This window comes from Neopelma chrysocephalum, unplaced genomic scaffold (assembly GCF_003984885.1).
Source record: "Neopelma chrysocephalum unplaced genomic scaffold, ASM398488v2 Primary Assembly neopelma1_65b, whole genome shotgun sequence".
Classification (NCBI taxonomy): Eukaryota; Metazoa; Chordata; class Aves; order Passeriformes; family Pipridae; genus Neopelma; species Neopelma chrysocephalum.
In genome coordinates, this window is record NW_020897723.1 from 1,408,328 (window position 1) to 1,428,212 (window position 19,885).

The window sequence follows — 19,885 nt, forward strand, 5'->3', positions numbered from 1 at the left end:
GGCTATATTTAGCATAATGTATTTCTATGCTATGCTTAAGTTTGCATTATGCTTACATTATTTATAAACTATATATCTAACTATGTTTCAACTCCACTTAACCTTCTTCATGCTAGCTGAAGAGAAAAATAATCAAGAAAACTAATATTACTCTCCATATCTAGCTTTAGTTTAGCAACAATATGCAAGAGAAGGTGATGATAAAAGGAAAGGCTGCATTTGGAGGACAGCAGAGCTGGTGATATGACTGCACAGTTTCGTATCTTCCTTGAGTTTGTTGTACTTGACCTTCGTAAAATAAAACATAATTTCTGAAAATAATTTGCATGTTTCAGTAACTTAACTATCACTTAATTTTTTTATTTATCCTTTAATACTTAATATTTTACTTAAAGTTTCATAACTTGAACAAGAGAGAGATGTGGACTTATGAGGAGGATGCCCAGTTGGTACAGAGTAGTACCAAGAGTATATTAAACAGTAGCTATAACAGTCTATTAAATGCTTGTCTTCTATTAAAAATAGAAGGGGCATGGACTTTGGTTGTGGTAGGCCTAGGCAACTTATGTTTCTTGAAATCAAGAAAAACTTCAGGAGCAGGAGAAAGGGAATACAAATTACCTTCACTTGCTTAAAAAATGCATTAAATTTGTATTTTAAATGTAAAGCGAAAGAGAAAGATGTTGTTAATACAGATGTAGTGGCTATGAAATGCTAAAAAAAATGTAAAAATCCAACGCCATTTTAATAGTAAGAATTTTCACTTTAAAATAAATGTGGTAAATATTGAGTTGCTTCTTCATGACTAATCCCATCATACAGAACTGCTTAATGAAAATTAAGCACAATTTCCTCACTATTAAAAGACTGCACTTCTTGTAGAACCCTTTTCATGAAACATATTGCCCACTCCCAAGTTTTACACTAAGCTCTTTGATATTTTCCCTTGTCCCTAAATGCTAAAGTTGGTTTCTATTCAAATAAACTTCACATTTCACAGATAAAAGGAAAGTTCAAGAATTGACATAAAGCACGGGAAGAACTGGCCACCTAGGCCTTGAATCTGGATAATTTGTAAATCTGCTTGTGTAGGCTGGCAGTCATAATAAAAACTCATTAATCATGTAAGGCTGTGGTGCATGCTACCCTACAATAGCCCTGCAGCATTTCTTTGCTGTGGGGACAATATGCCTCATAAACTCAAATTATCGTGCTGCAAAAGCTAATTGAATGCACGTGTGATACTTTGCCTGGGGATGACAGACACCCAAAAATCAAATGGTCTTGCAGCTTTTATTGCTTGGTTAAGAATAGCTGATGGGCTCCTGTACAGCCCAGTAAGTCGGTCTATAAATTATCTGATTTTCTGTTTCTTTTCTACGAGTGACCTAATTTTTTATTTGAATGTGCAAATTGTCGACCAAAGGGAAAAAAAAAAGAACAATCCATTGGTTATTGGCCAAATTTGAGCCCAGTGTGAATTTGTGGATTGGAGGTACTGGCACTGCCCAATTCTGCTTGGTTTCCCAAGGCTTGTGTTAGTTGTAAGAGACCCAAAGATCAAATGACAAAGAATGACTGATTTAGGACCTTGCTTTCAGATATATAGATTTTTAGGTAACACCCTCCCACAGGTATTTTCTGGGCCACACCTGTGTAAGGCCTAAAAGACCCATTTACATCCTTCCTCTGGTGCTTGGTGTGAGAAGCCTGATAAGAGATTTACGGTCCCAAATGAAAACAGATCCTTTTATTTAATGAATATCAAAAAGCTAATCATCCGTATCTTACTGCCCATGAAAATGATCTTGTTGCTGGATGAGTACCTCACTGAGCTTTAGTTTTGATTTTATATTAATTAAGTTCATTATAAGATTGTGAACCTGTGCAACGCTTTATGATTATTATATTTACTGCAGTATTTACTGTTGTAAGTCAAAACCCATGCAATGGCAAAACATTGAACTGGAATAATAATATTCTATTTGTGTCCTACCACTATAAAGTAAATGGACTGAATGAATACTACATTAAAGTTTAAAACTCTTTTCCCCCAAAGAATTAGCCAAATTAGGGTAGCAGAATTCCAATTTGGGAAAAAAAAATCTGATTTTACTCTACTTATCCTTACTGTGCATGACTGTGGATGATATAACCTAGAATGTTCTACAGAAAAAGAGGCTGTATTTCACATTTTGATAATTTGTCCAGATTGCATCCATTCACTGGAATAGAGGAATGTTTTCAATCTTGTTCAAAAAGAATTTCTTGCCCAGTGTATGGTTCCCACTGACTCCATAGCTTATTGGAAATTTAAACTAGAAGACCCCTTGTCCAGTGCTTTATACCATATTTTAAATACCAGGAAATTTCAGGAAATCAGAGAAACTATTGTTTAGAACTTTACCCATGGCTCAGACCCACATAGTCACCTCTTTAACTTGGCAGTTGCATTTGAGTCATGACAAATTTCCTAAAAAATCAGGAAGATTTTGTTTTCATTGCAGAAATTACATCAAATGCAGCTGTTCCATTGTCAGAGGTTAACAGAGTATGTGGGGAAAAAAAAACACCTGTAACCTACAGCTACAAATATTGAGGAAGACAGTCAATAAGGGTGTGAATCTCAAAGTGGCCAGAACTAAGCTATTATTTTACAAAGCTCCTCTAACAGAAAAAAGGATGCTGTCAAACCAGAGTGCAGCCTTTTCCCTCTGCCTTCCTTATTTCACTTGCTTAAATCCAACTGCAGCCCTCCAGGAACAGCACAGCTATCATAGTCAAGTTGACTTCTTTCTGCATAATCAAAAATAAAACTAATTCCACAGTGCTCCTTATAGTTGGTCATTAGGGGGATATCTAAAGCAGGAAAAAGAAGATGCAATGTGACTTCAAAACTGCCTTGATCCGGTAACTTCAGCAGCAAATTGCTTTTGACCACACATACACTCAGGTACTCCTAAGCCCTGAAATCCAAGAACATTTTGCTGCCTAATATGAATAAATTGGTATGTATTTTAAATTAGTTCCTTCAGTTCTGATACCCACTACTAAATCAGATATTGGTGGGAGACATTTTCTCTGAAGGGTGTTTTTGCACACTATTTTTTCATGCTCCTTAGGTTAGACAGCTGTTTAGTCATTTAGCTTGTCTTCAGCTACCAAACACAAGTGTAGGAAATTGCATTAATTTGGCAGTTATTAGATTTGTTTAATGCTTTTTCATCTGTTACTATTAAATAATTGGATCTGAGAGTTATTTTAAAAGGCAAATGTCTTGCTGTTCCTTGGAATAGTATTAAGAAGAAGAAGAAATGGCTAAGATTTGATTTCATGAAGGCTTAACTTCAGCTTTCTGCAGCTGGAAGCATCCTACGTCCCTCAGTTGTCCTAACAGCTGCTAGCTGTGGGCAAACATGAACACAAAGCTTGCAGGATATCTGGATTATAATTTTTATCAAAAGTTTCTGCATTTTAATTTATCTGGTAAAAGCAGACTTACTTTGCCTTTTTTCCCCCCTCTCTATTGTCCAGTTTGCTAATTTGTTTTAAAACTCTATTAAATCTATTGCAATACAATGTTGTTTTCTGTAACACTGAAGAACACCTTCCATCTTTTAATTTTTTTTCTAGAATGAGTAATAAATGGTAATCTATATTATCAAAATTAATGTCAAAGTAATTTTATTTTTTTCTAACATTCAATTTAAAATGTTGCCAAATGCTCCCAAGAGTTACCATCATAGAGTGATCTGCTTATTAAGGTGAATTTTGAATTTTCACTCATATATCTGGCCTTAGAAAAATAGTAGTTTTTCCATCCAAGAATTTAGATGGAGAGCATTTTAACAGGTTTATATACTCCAAATATAACAGGTTTATATACTTTAGATAATGTGCTGTAAGAGATGTTCTGTTAACAAAGAATAATTCTATAGAACACTTTCAGTTCCACACAAAATCAATTTTCTTAAATAAGTGGGAAAGGACAAAATTTATCATTGCCCTTCACTATGTATAACATGAAATGCAATAGTGAATGTAGGAATATTTTCCCTCTGAAATGGATTTACATCAGATCATTGGTGTGTTGTGGAGGTCAGACAACCTTCCAAGCAAAGTATTACAAAGTGATGTTCACTGCAAGGAATCATCATCCAAATCCTGTGTCCCCTTTCAGTAAGTGGGACTGTCAGTTTGTACCACTCGGTTGAAAGAGGGTACCAATGTTACTTTATCCTAAAATATGGCACTTCATGGTATCTGCAGTGGTTCCCACAGACACACAAGTTTTAGTTTTGTCAAAAGAAAGGGCAGGAACAAGAAAGAGCACTCAAATTCCCTTTGCCTCGAGGCCGTGGTGCTCCTGAGCCCAGGATAAGTGATGCTGACAGCTGTGCCTGGGCTTTTCCTGCCTGATTCAGACTCATTTGGGATGAAGGGTCTTCAAGCAGGAAAGGGAGCTCTGGTGCATCACATCCTGTTAGGGTCCCTACCCAGGGACTCCCTGAGACATTTGTTTAGTACATGAGTGGAAAGTACTTTTTCTTCATTTCAGTTCATTGGAACACTAATATAAATAATAACTGACTAAAGGACTGCAGCCCAATACTTTCAGAATTTGTCTTGATGTTAGATTATAATTGTCAGGAGGCCTGAACAGCAGCAGAGGAGCAGAGCAAGGTAAGGGTAGAATACAAATAGGCCCATATACACCAGAGCAGCAGGGATGAACTGAGCAGCCTGAGTTTCCTATGAGCAGTGCAAATCTCCTTTCAGTCTTCATCCCCCTTTAATTCTCACATTGCAAAGAAGTTTTTCTTTCTAGCATCACAACAGCTAATTGCAGGACCTGTCCTCTTCTGTCTTTAAATTCTCTGTCCCTGGAGCCACAGCTTTTCTCAAATTGTCCCCTCTACACCCTCAAAACACCTCACAAAGGTCAGAGGATCTGAACAACTTTTCAACTCAAAGAGTTTATTTGGAGTATCTGACTCAGATTGCCAGGTCTGAAGTGTCAAATGATCCCTATGAGTCCCTTCCAACTTGAGATACTCCTCAGTTCCATGAAATCTATATATACTAGGACAGGCTCATCTGTCCATATGATTTAATTGCAATGAATTAAATTGTAACAAAGACAACTGGAAGATGAAGCATTGATGTTGGTCAAATGTTTAAAGGAAGCTAATGACATTACTTGTGCACAGGAAAGTCCTATGGCAGAAGTGCATATGTATTATTGCAAACATTACCGTTTCACAGACTCCAAATATTTTTACATTAACTTTTCTATTTTTTTTTTTTTTTACTGCAGCTAAACAAAGAATATTCCTTTCTCAGCGATGACAGAACACTAAAATTCTTTAATGTGTCATTTCTTTCCAGTATCACCTTGTGACACTAAATACCTGCAGTAGATTAGGGGTCAGCGTATGAAATGCACACAACACGTATTTCAGAAAATACAACCATGTGCTAAAGTGAGCCAAATGGAAACCAAAAGCTTTTTATCCTGCAACACTGAAACTGGGACGGCAAAGAAGGCAACAGATACAGCTATTGACACACCATTCCCTCTGTCCTAACTCAGGGGAATGGACTTTGTGGCCTCCTGAGCCCTATTTTCTGTGCTCACACACCGTGTCAGAGCCTGCTCGCTCCTGGAATGAGCGCACGGAGGGTGACAGCAACCTCCTGCCTTTTACTCAGGTTTTTTCCTACCCCCAGCAGTCAGAGGTCGGCTGGTGACCCAAATTAAACTTCTGACAGCTGGAGACATTTAAACCTGCAGCTCAAATTGACAAAAGAATGTGGACTGCCTTCTAGAATTAAAGCTTAATTCACCATACAGAAAGGTAGTATGCATTTCACATCCCATTTGATAAACTGCAAACAAACTTGGCACAAAAAGTTTTTAATCAGTGGAGCTTGCTGCAGTGTATTCATTACTGTTACAAAATGGGATTTCAGTTATTCGTGATGGAGTTGTATGCTTCATATATTTTTATTGTTATTTATTTTAAAGAATATTTTTACACTGAGGCATAAAAGATTATATGCTATTACTTGTTTAACAGTTAAATATGACACTGGCAATATTCATCAACATTTTCCAACTATCACTCCTAAAATTAGTTTTCTAACAGACATTTGGGTAGCTGGACCAATTTTCAGAAATGATGAACATCTCCAGTTTCCACTGGCAACTCAGTCTATTTACTGTATCGTGTTTACTTCTAAGCACAAATTTCAGAAATTACTTTTAGCTATCTGTGTTCAGAAAACTTGGAATATGATGTTGCTCAGTATTTAGGTTTTGGTTTTATGGGTTTTTCCCCCCCCACACTTTTTGTCTATTAACTCACTGGTGGTGAGTAGATAATGATGATTTCTATTCAAAACACACCTCTTATTCCTTCATCTGTAATGAAAATGCATTCAGATTACAAGGACAAACTGGGAGCAGTTTTTCAGCTGTGATTCCTACATTTTCCGTATTTTTTCTAGATGTGATAAAGGAGAAGGACAGTTGGGAAATTTGAATTTTATTTTCTGCACACACCTCATTTTTACATCTGTAAAATCAGAGTGAATCTTCCTCTGCCCTCTGTGTAGGTCAAGAAACTGTGTAAACGTGACACCTTTTCAAATAATGCCATAAAATCCTCCGTGGGAGAAATATCTCTGCTTTTACAGCTGCATCTTCTGCTTTCTCTAAAATTCATAAAACCTGAAATACTGAGAAGTTTTGTGCTGCACATTTGTAAGGGTTTTTACCAAGAATAATTCTTTTATACATCACAGAAATCTTACATAAAATTTAAAGATTTAGTTCCATTGTATTTCCTAGTCATTTTTCACATGACTTAGGAATAAATTTTGAAGGAAGGTACGTGTGACTTGTGGTAATCTGTGTGTCCCTTCTCTTCCATGGTCACAGCAAAGACAGGTGAACCACACAAGTTATCTTTTTAATAAGTCTTTCTTAATATAAGCATTGTCAGGCAACAAAGCCTTCGTTACACAGAGAGACCTTTCAAAATGCTATGACATAGAGAGAGGTTTATGAGTTCCTTTGCTAAGCAAGGAAGATGCAGTAATTGAAAGTGCCCACGGGCTTGGAGATTTATTGTTAAGGGAAGTGTGCTGTAAACAAGAGAAACATTAAGGATTTGACTGTAATAATTCAATCTATCTTACTTTACAAACCAACATCTAAGTTTGCAAGTGGTAAGGTCTTGTTTACAAATAATTTGCAGCCTTCATGATGTAGGCAGCTTTAAAAACCTCCCAGATGAAAGAAATTTTATAAAATGTAAGAAATTACCACTGAAGCACTGGTCACAAGCGTGTAGTTTAAACCAAGTGCGTTTTTCATCAAAATGGGTTCAACCTCTGTGCACTTCAGGGTGTGGGAATGAGAGTGAAACAGCAAAGCAAAGTCATCCTCCTTTGTGGCTGGACAAACAGATCCGGGTGGCACTACTGGATTAGGAGCCAGGAAGTGGCAGGATCAGATGAACTTCAAGATGATTTAGATTTGGTGGCAGCAGTCACATAATCCTGCACTAAATTCTCCAGTGCACCTGGGCAGTTCCAGTCTTTCTAAATTTGTTCCTTTTCTTTCCGTAACTTAAGTACAGGATGGTGCTGCCATAGGCTCTTGGCTAAGCACATCTCATCCCTCAGTGTGTGATCATCGTTTGGATAAAATAACAGCAGAAATTATACAAACCACTAAAATACACTAAAGGAATTTGGCTAGAAAGGGAAAACATACAGTTATGGAAGAATGGGATAACAGAAATATATACTTTAAAAACTTTGATTTTCTTTGCTTGGGACTCTTATTATATCCCAAGTGTTGAAAAAGAGAACTGTCTTTGCAAAATGAAGAACACATGTAACTGTAAGACTGAACTTCCTTTCTCAGGAATTGAAGGTGCTTCCTTCCAGTCAGAGCATTCATCTTAAATTGGTCCTAAGTGGAAGAGCTCACTTAGCAAAATGCTAAATACTTAGCACATCCTAACTGTCCAGATCCTGTAACCTGCCCAGGGTGATGGAAGGGCTATTTGTGCCCCTCCTGCTGCGGGCACTGCCCTGGAGAGCAGAGCTGGGTCCTGCACAGACACACCTGTGCCAGGAGCCAGCACAGTCCTGGCAGTGCAGGCACTTCTGAGACAGGGACAGACCTTACTTACACCCCAGAGCATAGATTAACAGCTTCACCAGAGGCACTGGGTTTCATAGGCTGGAATTTTTAAAGAAAGATCACAGCTCTGTCATTTGCACACACACAGCACCCCATGAAAACATCCAGACACGCTTGGATCAGACAAGGAAAGGAAGAGATTAGATAACATATTTGATCCTACATAGAAGCAAATGCTGCTCCAGAGGAATTATTAGAAACTATCTGGACCTTAAGGACAAAATTGTTAAGCCAGTACTTAACTGACAGAGTTATTTTGCTATTACCTTTTAAGATGGCAGGAATTATATTGCTGCTATCTTTACAATCTGCTGTTCAGCAGAGCACTTGGTACAAAGACAAGCAAAGCATGTGATTTTGGGGGTGTATAAAACATTAAAGCAGGTATTTAAAAATATCTTGAATATTTAGAGTCATCAGAATACATAGTTTAATTACAGAAATATAAAAGGAGCACTAAAAGAATTATTTTCAAGGTTCTCATGATATCACTATGTTATCTGGGTCTCTTGATGTTCTTGCTTACAGAACTCATTTATTCATCTACTTAGAGCATTCCAGTTCAAGGAATGAAAACTACTCTCAATTCTGGTGCTGCCATTATGCAGAGGTATTTAATAAGATGTACTAAATAGCCTTTTACACCTCAAAAGCACATTACAATAGTGATAGATGGATGTGCATGCCAGTGTGATGAGGAAAAGGGAAGTGAACTAAAGACTGTTCCCTTTTCATGGCAATTCCTTTCTTAAGTGCCAAGAAAGAAAAAAAAAAAAGAAAAAAAAAAGAAAGGAGATTCAATCTACATAGTGGAGGTGGTGACAATTAAAAGAAAAAGCCACACCAATCATCTATTGATTCACTGCTACACAATAGGCTTTATCAGTAACCAAAAGCACTGAAAAATGTGGTTGCCTAACAAGCAGGTACAATCACTAGAAACAGTTTAATTTCCTCCTTTGTGAATAATAATGTCAAAGATCTTAAATACTTCTGTGATGGAGAACAAGACAGGCAGATATGGAGCAGGGCTTTTAATGCAGAGATACAAATATATTTTGTACCTATTAATTAATTTAATTCACACTATACCTGTGAAATACTAGAGCAAATCTTACAAAGAACAAATTAAGACATAAAGAAGTTTAGATTCTTCAGCCTTTGGAGTTGAACGGTAAATTTTCTACTGAGCTGTTACAGAATTGGGCAGTAGATTGGTTTTTAGATCACACAGTGAGGAACTGTCTGAGCTCAAAGTGGAATGGTTACAACGAGGAACCCTTTCAGCAGCTTGTATTTATTAAGTGAATGCATCACTGCAAGAACAGAAACAATTAGTCACCAAAAAGTTGGCCAAAACTTGACACATTCACCTGCATGGAACTTATTCTATTACTCTCATTTTATCATAAGATTTTATGTAATTAAAATAACATGATTTTGTGCTTCTAGTTCTCCCAAATCAACCATTATTATTATATATTTATTTATATTCAAGAACAGCCATAAAATCCTTTTCATCATATTTGTTTTCCTCTATCTGTCACTCACTAGCTTTTACTTTTTTTGGTGGTAATGGAGCAAAACTAAACAAGTTTTGACTTTCAAACCTTCATCTACAAAGTAGTTCTTAGAGTAGTTAAATTGCAAAAAGCTTAAGAACAGTATATACTGGCCCTCGGGGCAGATCAAAGCATGAGGAAACAAAGCTGGGAGGTGAAAGAGAGCTTTTCTGGGAAGCAGATGCTTCTTTGTGGTCTAAGCCTTGGACATGGAACAGCTTATAACCTGGAAGAGGTGATAGCAGTGTACTTGCAAATCAGTTCTCCTTCCATTCCTACCCCCCTTGTTACCTGCTTTAACAAATGCAGAATGTAGTGGACACCTGCACATTCCCAGGGAAACAAAAAGGCCACTTTAAACAAACGTTTAAGCAAAAATTGCCAGGTTTTCTGAGCAGCTTCATATGTTCGCTGAAGACAGACTGCAAAAGCCAAAGCTATGTTTTCACCATGTAGAATTTGAAATGTGCAAGCCTTAAGTAGTCAGAAGAGAGGAAAATCCCAAATTAAAGTGCAAGGGAAGTCAGCTTGAAGAAGGCACTCGTTGCTGGCTGTAGTATTTGGTGAACGTATGAACTGTGCTCCCCATCTTTCTCCAGTGGATAAACATGTATTTTAATGCAATTTGCAATGGGGTTTGGGACTTATTACCAGCTGTCAAGAGATCAGTTATTGAGGGCTTAATTGACAGTGGATAATTAGCTTCTCTATGAACGGTGATTGTGTTTCACTCTGAAGATAGTGTAGTAAGAAAATGAAGCATATGGCAAAGTCAATTATGATTTTTTCTCAAAACTGTTTTTAATGGTATTTAAGTATTGATCTGTTGGGTTCCAGTTTGCTTTGATGGGTGTGCAATATCCTAAGAAGCTATTGGATTTAGGCTGTTTTCCATTTTAACTACTTGTACCCTATGTAAACATAGAGAAATTAGTATATTGTTATTCCAAAAAAGGCTATTCTTCAGCACAATTTATGGTGCAAATGAGAACGCTTCACAGGGCTGCAGAATTATCAACAGACAGATTATAGTTCTGTCATGGCCTTAAGGCAGGCTGAGTGATCCCTATTACTTTCACTATTCAGTGGAATTAATGCTGTCTTGGAACTAAACATATTGAAAAAGGTCTTCTAAAGTGTTTTCTGAAAGTATTCTTTCTGCCTTTGTCAGGCCATACAATGAGAAATTATCACAGCTTTTTAGACAGTAAGTCCCAGCTGAGGAGCACAGGGTTATCCCAGGAGGCAGAGGAACACACAGCCTGGTACTTCTGCTTGCAGACTCACATTTGCATAAAACATTAATTGTTTGCAGACGTGTAGTACAGTAGGATGCCTGTTGGATTAATAATCTTAATGTAGCTGTGTCACTCTCACGCAGATATAGCTGAACTCAACAATAACACCAAATGGCATATTTTGATAAAAAAATAGCCTGTGTCCCTTTCTGTGTTTGAAGGTATTAAGATTATGTCTGGTTTTCTCATTTTTCCTGTATTAGAAATTTGACACATTATTTTTGAAACAGTAACTGCTTTCTAACAATGATGAAGTAGTCTGAAGACAAGTGAGATTATAATTTCTCAATCTGGCTCTCAGCTTTCACTGCAATACTGGCCACACCAATGCTTTAATGCCTAGAGGTTTAACCTCAGACCCTTATAAAAGTTTGGAATTACAGAAGGAAGGAGAACAGAGTCATCAAAAGTTGAGAATCTAAAATTCCTAATCTAAGGAATTTAAAATTGGTATTACATTTAGTGTACTGGTTTCTCTAATAATACTAGACAGAAATAATGTGATTTACAAAACACAAAGGCCTCTGAAAAAAAGGCCATAAAAACGCTGAAAGTCTGTGTTTGTTAATATAAGACATTAATTCCAAGAAGTTACAGTTTTAAAGCAAAAAAGGGATATAATTGGATGGATAAAAAAATGTCTATTCTCTCATCATAGCTGCCTACTGGGGTGAAGCCACAATACACCATTTCCAGTGGGTCAGAGCAGAAGATTGTCTGCACTCCCATCCTGCCTGCTGATGTAGCCACAGAAGAACCCTCTTTTGGGAAATCATCTGAAATCTCAACAGAAACTATACAAAGATTTAGGCTTCTGGAACTGATAGATTTATGAGCCACTAAGTCACTTCACTTTAGGTTTTTAATAAAAAACTGTAAAGTTCAGAGGCTCCTGATACAGCATCTTTGTAACAGCTGCTTTCCATGACTGACAGTTTAGCCTGGATTTAATTCAGAGATCTGACAAGTCAGAAATGGGCAGATCTACTACCAGAAGGGTATTTCACTGTGCAATGAAAGCAAAGCCAAAAGTGATAATATCCAATTCCCCTCTAATGGTTTTTATCTGTAGATCTGAAGATGCTCCTGATATTCCAGAGGCTGAGTGCTCTATATTCAGCTCAGGAGGAGGTCAAGGGCAGAACACCCCTGGACTTTGAAAGTTTGCTGGACTGAGGCAGATGTACCCAAACATATTACTGCAGTTTCTGTCTTACATAATAAATCGTGGGCCAAAGGAGCAGTAAACCATCAACCACCAGCCTGATAATTGCCTTTCTAATGAAAATGTGTGCCCCTTTTGTGTCATTTCTACTCTAAAACAGCATGCTAGTACCCACTAGTGAACAGTGCACTCAGCAGAAGCATAACTAATAGGAGAAATAAAAATTACGTCCCTGATGGTGTATTTTTTAATGTATTAAATAATGATTAGGGGCAAAGGGCAAATATTCGGCAATCAGCAAGCAACCAACAGGGAAAAAAAAGATACTGATTCAGTAAGTAAAGACCATTAAAAAAAAAAGCTTAGTGTAGCCCTTCTCTGAAATCTCCCACTTGTCAGAAAATACTGGAACAGGTCATCCTTTATTTTGACTGAAGGTAGACTCTTATCCAGATGTTAAGGCTTTCTGTTATCTGTTACTATGTAATATATACATTGCTGAAAATATACTGTCAAAAAGACATGGTTGACAGCTAAGATATTAAAAGGCAATTCCAGTTCCAGCTGGCCACATTTTTGATTAGCTCTTCAGTAAACAAAGGGTGTTATTACTGACAGTGGGTGATTTCAGACAAGGTGGGTGAATGTCATGGCATGACTTGCAAGCCTCTGTTGTGTGTTATGGTATGTTAAGAAACAGCAAAATCATCTCCAGGAGCATTGTTACCAGACTTAAAGAGAGACAAGGGTAATAATCCAATCTGCTCAACAGAATTTCTCAATTACACTCCTCTTTCATATTGAACATATTGAAATACTTCTCTATACAACCACGAATTGTTGTTGGGTAAACCAAGATAGAATAGGATGCCATTTTGGGGCTTTATAACATTTCTGATCCTTTACAAAGGTTGGCTGGGAAAAAAAACTGTACACAGAAAAAATGACAATTATTTCTTCTATAAAAGGAACAGCATAATACAGGCAAATGGACATGGCAGGAGAATTGCCAATTATACTTGGCCTGGTTCAAAAGGTTAATAACAAAATATATCTCTGGCTTATATTTCAAGAAGAAAACTAGCAGCAAAGCAAAATTATTCATTGTAAATCAAGTAAAAATATTTTCTTTGGCCTTTCTCTGCCTATTGCTAACAATTCACTTCTACAAAATGCTTTCTGCTGTTGAAACAGGTATGCTTAATCTTCCAAATTAAATTTAAATACTTTCAGATAGAATGAACTAGGGTTTTTTTTCTTTATCTGCTACTTATATACTTTTAATGATGTAAACAGAACTGAAGGACATGGGAATGATCCTCATTAATCCAATAATACTTTGTGGTTAGACCAGGTCATGGGAATATTTACAATAAAAAAACTTCATTTGCTTTATGGGTTGGTTTGGGAAAAGGCAGTAAAAGAGAACAATTAAGATGAATCTAGATAAAAAAAATCTCCTGGTAAACAAGCTGTTTAAAAAAATAATTATTTGCCCCTTTATCTGTGGTAAAGTTAAAGTAGTTACCTTAACTGGTAGACAGGATAGGTGTTGGACCTGTGAGGGCAGGCACAAAAAAACCCCACAACAACAAACTCTATTGTCAGAACTCTTTAAAGGATTTGATTTGCTTAAAATGGAAATCAAGCACCTTTAAGATACTACAAGTTAGATAATTAAAAATTTATAGGTATTTTTAAAGGCCTTGGGTTTTGGTAGGTGTCCATCGGGAGGATACCTACTAGTTTTACATTTAAACTGAGACTCCATAAACAAAGTAACACTGCTATGCAGTGACATTTCCTCCTTTTCCCCCATTAGATATCTCTTGAGGTTTGATGCCAGAGAAATCTAATGGGGGAGATATTTCAATTGCTTTCAAAATTATATATGCACTGTAAGACTGCTGCAGCAACGTGTACCTTTGTCAGGCATCATGCCCTGGACAAAATCCTCAGCTAAAAAAACCTCACCAAATAACAACATTAAACCCCCAGCCCTTGACCACATTCAGAAACTTGTCAGAACTCAGGTATTGACCCTAAGCAGAAAGCAAACTACAAAAGGGAATCTGACACAAAGTATTCCAAAAAATGACACTGAATAGTTAATATTAACAATAAAGCAAATAAAGTCATTGAAGTCAAACAGTAGAAACCACCTTCTGAATAATACAGACTTCAAGACGAACTTTTTGATCGGTTTTAACACAATTCCAAAGATCTGCATTTGAGAGTGAACTGAGATGTGCTCCAGGTCACACCACCATCTAAGGGTATTACAGAGGTGACAGGCATCATCTGAAGACAAGGAAAGGCAATTGCTCACTTTGACCTGTCAGCCCAGGTGACATCAAAAGTATCAAGAGAAATAGAAGAGAGTGAACAGGAAAGCAAAGAAAAAGTATGAAGTAACAAGAAGGAAAACCTGCAAAAAAAATGTCTTGCCATAGAGGGTCTTTTCACTTGGGTCATGAACTCACGTCACATCCTCAATACAGTTGGCAATAAATGTCTGTTAACCTTGTACAGAAATGAAGCATAGTCAGGACAGTCAACATTAACTGCTGAAATAAAACACACCAATGCAAATCCAAAGACTGTATAATGATTAAAAGATACCACTATGATAAACTGAATACAGATGTGGGGAGCTATGATAAATTGAATACAGATGTGGGGAGCTCTTGAATTTTAATGTCAGGTGTGAGAGTTCATTGGGTGACCTTGGCGAGTCACTTTCCCTCATTGTTCCATAGATTTGCACGGAAATTTGGAGTAATATTTACAGGTTTGGATACACAGCAATGTGTCTACAGGTACTAAAAATCCACCTTTTAATAGGCATGATCTTTGTATGTGCTTAATGTGCTTTTCAGATGTAGTTTTGGTAAACGTGTCCAGGTACTTCACGTTTCAGATGTTTCCTACAGCCACCCACATATGGGCAGCCATGTGATGGGGTGGGGCTGGCAGGCAGAGGAGGCCAGTGAGAGGTTTCATTTATTTTTTCCATCAGAAATACAAACAGCCTCCAAATGCCTGTTTATTTATATTGATTAATTCAGATTAGATTCATGGAGAACTCAAGAATATGTTGCATGTGCCAAAGGAAGACAAGAATATCGGGGAAATCTGTTGATTAGGTTTTGCTGCTTACAAACCCTTGCAAAGGTATTAGATAACAACCGAGTAAGAATTCAGATATATCATTTAGAGATTTTCTAAATGCATGGTGGGGGAGGCAAAAAGGGAGGAGAAGATCTGTAAATACTACATAATTATAATATCAAATCATTAAAGCTCAGGATTCAGAAAACTACTGTGAGTTTCTGTTTAGAGAACTTTAAGTTGAGAATTGGGATTTAGTCCACGACATCTATTTGGCTCAATAATTATGCTCAAAATAAGTGATAAATGTATTTAGCTGGAGTAGTCACTGAATTAAATTTCTTATTTTGTCATCTGGTTTTACTGAAAATAAACCCAGACATCCTAAAACTGCTTCAATAGAGTATGGTAATTAAAATTTTTTAGGAACAAGTTTGACTTATGTCAGTAAGGCATCTTGAAGTGCATTACAGTAGGATCAACTTCAGTTTTGTGAATTGGTTGAATTGTTCTATTGTTATGTTATCTCAACTTTTTGTTTTTAATATTAGTTGCTGATGAAAGCAGAACACTGGCAAATGCATCCTTCTTCCCCCATACTAATATACTCCAGACTGATAACTAAATATTGTATTCAAGAACCAAGTTACATAGTGAGTTAGAACATAAAAAGATGAAAGATTAGAACATTATTTTTTTAGTGTTTCAGAGATCAGTGATGCTAAAAAGCACAGCAGATTAATTATTGCTGTTATCTTGTTTGATTTCCCAAGAAAACTAAAGGAATCCTTACTGAGGGATTATCATTGTGATAGTCAACACCAAAATCAAAAGCACAGATGCATCACCAGTTTCAGCCCCCATGTTTGGGAGCTCTGAATGCAAAATGTTACCATTTCCTCTGGGTGTTTCCCACATTGAATAGCCCACATCAGATATAACAAATCTTTAAATTGTTAAAATACCTTTGGTGATGAGTGCACAGCAATAGATACACATAAGCAACCACAGCTTCAATATTCACTTTTATCTTTCACAGAGACAGAGTTATTATACAAATATATGATCATACAATGCATCTTACACTTTTTAGCTACACAATATATTCTGATAATAGTTATTTACATAATTATTCTTTCTGCAGGGGAAGTATGGCACACTATGAAAAACACTCAGGAAAAAATCATTAGACAATTAGTCATACAATACTCTGGAGCTAAATCCACTAAACTGTGCAAATAAGTAACTTCCTCCCTGTACTTCTGTGAAGGAAGTTTATCCTAAGTGAGTTACCAATTTCAAACTCAGGTGTGGAGAGACAGTGAATTTCAGAGGGCTTACAGCACTTACCAAATAAACACATCCATTTTGCATTGCCTTTAGAAATACCATTACTCTTTTGTTAGGATTTTTTTTTTTTGCCTCTTTCTACTGTCTTTCCTGCTAATATGTTTTGCAAGAAGTAGAAAAAAGTCCAAGTCCATTTCCCAAACCTTAACCTTGCAGTACTTTGAACTTCAGACAGGTGAATATTATACTAATGGTATAACAACTTCTGGCTTTGTTTTTTTGTTCTCTTGACCCTAAACAGCTTCAGTTTTTGAAAGGTTGAAACAATTTACGCACACGAAAAAAAATGACACATGGGTGGCTCACACACTTTGTGAAGATGATCAAGTAATAAATCCACACTGTACTAATTATTCACAACTCTTAAGACAGACCAAAGTGAGTTTCCTTGTATAAGGACAATTTGGAGGGCATACACAAAGAGCTGAAATTGTTTGCTGCAAGGCAGTGATGAGGATGATTTTTTTTCCCAACTGCATAAGATTTAGTTTTAAAAGGCAATTCAAGGCAGGTGAAAGATATGCAACTTTTTAGGCACTGTGAAATAACTCCTTTTCTGAGTTCTCCTCCTCCCCAGTAACAGTATGTGCATGGGGCCTATCTTATTTATAGGCTCATCATTATTTCTTACAAAGAAGGATGAGTAGAAACTCATCAAGAAACTCATATTCCCACAATCATCAAAGGGTTTCCCCAGAGAATTCCAGTGAGCTAAACAGGATTGCTCAGCTGCAAAGAAACCATTTATGCAATCCAGGACCTGGGGAGCGTTCACTGGTAAATAAACCCCACAGACCTGCACTAAATCTGCTGCATACAAATATCCTGGGCTGTTGGGCTGGGACTTCATCAGACCTGGTGGTGCTGTGCAGCCCTGGTGACCTCTCTTACTCTCCCATAATGGCCTGTCCTCCTTGACCAATTTAAGTCACTCTTCTGGGAAAAGCTGTCTCTCATTTTCTTCATCTCCACCTGGGGCCTCAGCCTTTGCTGTGGTTTCTAGGGGGTAGTAAAATAGAGATCAAAATAATGAGGGGACGGGACACGTGTCTTAATTTGAAGAACAATGCTGTGATGGCAAACACTAGCTCTTCCTCAGGATTTTAACTAACAGGTGGAAAATACACCTCTGAATGGTCTGTGAACATAGTGCTTAGCTTTAAATAAACGTTGATGCTGCTAATAACTAAATATCATTGCCCTGAGCCAGCAGGTTTGGATACAGTTCTGTATATTCCTTACAGTTATTTGCCCCCTAGTCGTGCTTGTTTTCTTTTGAAGAATAATTAAGATTTAATGGCATATTTTCACAGTTTTTTTCTGCTTGCTTTCTTGCTGCCTACTGTGCTGATTGCTTGTGTCTGATCCTGGTCATTATAAGAACTGTACAGTAATTGCCTATCTGGTGACTCGTTAATGAAGGTCCCCAGAGAGATGAGGAGCTGTTCTTTTGAAGTTCATCATGTTTGCTGTTGGCCTTCTAGTTTAATCTATACATTCACAACACCTTATTCAATTATTGGAAACTCCTTTTTTTTCTAAGGATATAGACACCTTGTAAACAAGGTCCTTTATCTCTGCTAACAGCAGGGCTTACCTCTGATAAATCAAAGCATTTTACACACCAGACACATTCTTTTCATCTTGGAAAAGCCAGGATGGCTCAAAAAAAAAGAAACCCAAAACATTCTGGTACAAACAGGTGTGTTGAATCAGGGAATTACCTCCAAAATGTAGCATTTCAAACATCTGAAATTCAGCAACATATTGTAACAAAAAGCTGTGCTCATCAACACACTTTCCAATTCTCAGGAGCTGTACTTTCTCTTTTAAACTGAGTTTTATAAGAGAGTTACATTTCAGGTTTTTCTGTGAAGGAAAAGTTTGAAATTGCTTAAGAAATGATCTTAATATTTGGCAGCAAGCCAAACACAAAGCTTCCAGCTATTTATTTTCAGGCATCTAACCTGCTCTTGGATACAGACAGAGAGACAATACATAACTTATGCTCTACCCCTCTCCTGGCCCACCTCGGAGTGCTGCCTCCTCCCAGATCCCTACCTCTGACTCCCTGTCCTTCCAAACCCCACTCACTGCAACCTAAAATGTCTGCAGAGCATCTCACCAGCTACCTGATGAATGGATTTTTGAGAGACCTATCCTCATTTCATCAGAAACTTAGCAAAATGTTCTACAACACATTCTGGTTTTGACAAATGAACCTGCCAGGGAAAAGACTGTTTCAACTGAACATTTCTGCGACTGTAGCACTGGAAATACTCAGCATCAGTTCAGATAATTAGATTTTTGCAGTGTTTGTTTGTGTGGTGGATGGCAGTACACAGAGGTGGAGGGGAGCGTTTTGCCTTCGGTGAAGGGCACACTGAAGGTGATTAACTGCTTCCCTTTTATTATCTGTGTCATTTACTCGATTGTTTTTCTGCAGTTGTACTCTCCTTACAAGAGAGCTATCAGCCTGCATGGGGGGTCCACTGTTTGTATTCTCAGGGCTGCTTCATTTTCTCAGTTTGTTTGCACAGAATTTAAGAGGAAAAAGAACTAGCTGTGAGCAGAAGGAAGTCTCCAGAATGAGGGCTCAAAGCAAGGAGCTCTTACCTCCAATAAATGCAAACATAAGCTCTAGAAGGCTCCAGGAGTCCCAACCACACATGAACTTGAAAGATTCATGCAGAAAGTTTCTCTGGATGTTCCCTAAGGATAATATCAGGAAAAGATGGATCCTTTCTCTTTTCAGGTTTGATGGCAGTGGTAAACAAGCACGAGAGGACTGATGTCAAGTTAAGCCCTCAGAGGTTACAGACAGGTTTTGCATATAAGCAATTCTAAGCAGATATATAAGGGAGAACTTAACAGCTCCACAACAAATTTTACTTAACCAAAAACACCTGATAATAACTGCAACCTCCTTGGCACCTGAGGGAACTGGGATTGTTCAGTCTGGAGAAGAGGAGGCTGGGGAGACCTTATGGCTCTCTGCAGCTGCCTGAAAGGAGGTTGTAGCCAGGTGTGGGTCAGTCTCTTCTCCCAGGCAACTAGCAAGAGGATAGGAGGGCACAGCCTCAAGCTGTGCTGAGGGAGGTTCAGGTTGGACATCAGGAAGAATTCTTTCACTGAAAGGCTTGTCAGGTGTTGAAAGGGACTGCCCAGGGAGGTGGTGGAG